Source organism: Trachypithecus francoisi, unplaced genomic scaffold, assembly GCF_009764315.1.
Source record: "Trachypithecus francoisi isolate TF-2019V2 unplaced genomic scaffold, Tfra_2.0 Lachesis_group6, whole genome shotgun sequence".
Classification (NCBI taxonomy): Eukaryota; Metazoa; Chordata; class Mammalia; order Primates; family Cercopithecidae; genus Trachypithecus; species Trachypithecus francoisi.
In genome coordinates, this window is record NW_022681471.1 from 35527942 (window position 1) to 35529768 (window position 1827).

Sequence of the window (1827 nt, forward strand, 5' to 3'; positions counted from 1 at the left end):
ATACAATCTACTCCTCCTGGGTTTCACTTTTCACACTGAAACAGTTTTGAGGGCAGAAATTGATTCTGTCCCACAGGGTTTCCAAGTAGATGGAAAGAAACATATTACCAGTGTTCATCACTCAGCTTTGTTCTTCCCAACAACTCATAGCACTCCCCCAAAGCATCTACTTGCCATTGGTTTATACTTTTCTTTTTGTTAGGACTATTTACTGTTACTCTTAAAACCAGTGCTAGAAGAAGGACTGAGAAGCATCAACCTATTGGGAGCAAAGACTCTGGAACCTGCAAAGAAACAAAAAACCAAAACAAACAAACAAACAAAATGAAAATGCATGTGGCAGTCATTAATGTTATCTGCTAAATATTCCAATTCTGTCCGCCTTCTGACTCATGATAGGGTTGTACTATCTGGACTCTTATTGTTGTGCAAGGTTGTGTGACCAGTTCTGGCCAATACCTTGCAAACAGTAGTGACGTGTTACTTCTGGCTGAATACTTAACCAAAATATATTAATTAGAGCTCTCCTTCCCTCTGCCATGATACTAAACACTGCTCCAGCAAGTGGTTATTTCATTATCCTGGGTCTAAGAAAAGACAATGTGAAGCAGAGACCCCTGCTTACCCTTGATGAGTACACAGCATGGGCAAGAAATAATCTTTAGTTTTCTGAAGCCATTGAGATTTGGGGGTGTGTTACTGAAGCACAGCTTAACTTATCCTGATGGAAACATCTTTCTTTATGTAGCCTTTCTAAGGACATCCCCACTACTTATCTTTGTTTGCAAATTTAAATGGAATTAAATGCCATTTTTCCATAAACAATATGGCATATATATAGCAGGGTCAAAGGGAAAATGGTAATCCTGGAGTTTTGATTTTTTATTTTGGGAGATATTTTAGATGTGATGCAGAAATTTCACTATGCTTGGTAAATTATCAAATGGCATTCTATCTACATAGGTTTTGCTTAATATGTATTTCATAATATAAACCTGCACAAAGTAAGCTCTGGAGCAATTGACACAAAAAATAATAAAAATAATGGTAGACTTAAAGCCAGACATATCAGTAGTTAATTTAAATATAAATGAACTAAACGCCACATAAAGGGCAGAGATTTACTGCACTGGATAAAAAAAATAAAAAGACCTAAAGAGATGCTATCTACAAGAGATATATTTAAAATTTAAAGATATAGATAATCTGAAGATAAAATGATGGGAAAGGATATACTATGGAAACTCTACGTTTCACAAGTGTGTCTGAGAAAGGCCCAGAAATGTACTCTGGAAAGTATTACAGTTGGGTAAATGAGAAAGAGAAAAAAGACATTCAAGCAAAGTACAGGTTTTAATTGTTTTCAAATACTAAGCATTCTTTCATATATTTTTAAATAATTGTAGGTGTTTTTCATGTTGAAAGAAGAAACATCTGGAGCCTTTTGAGATAAGGCAGTCATACAAAAAAATCTCATAAAATATTAATATTTAGAACACAGAGGACTTGAAAGTCATTTAATCCAGCATTTCCAAATGACATAGAAATGCCTCTTATGGTATGTTGAAAGGTAGCATTAAAAAACATTTTAAGAGCTATGAATTTCATAAGGTTCACCAGGAAACACTATAACAAGCACATTACAATCATGATTTCACCAATATTTTACTTATTATTGCCTAATAATTATTAGGTACATGATAACAAATATAGTATTCAAATATGGTAAAAATAATGAAGGTGGTAAGAAAACAACTAAATGACCAAATTCTTTGATTGAACCCAGTTCTCTCATGGGAAAAACTGAGGCCTGGAGAGAAGAAATAA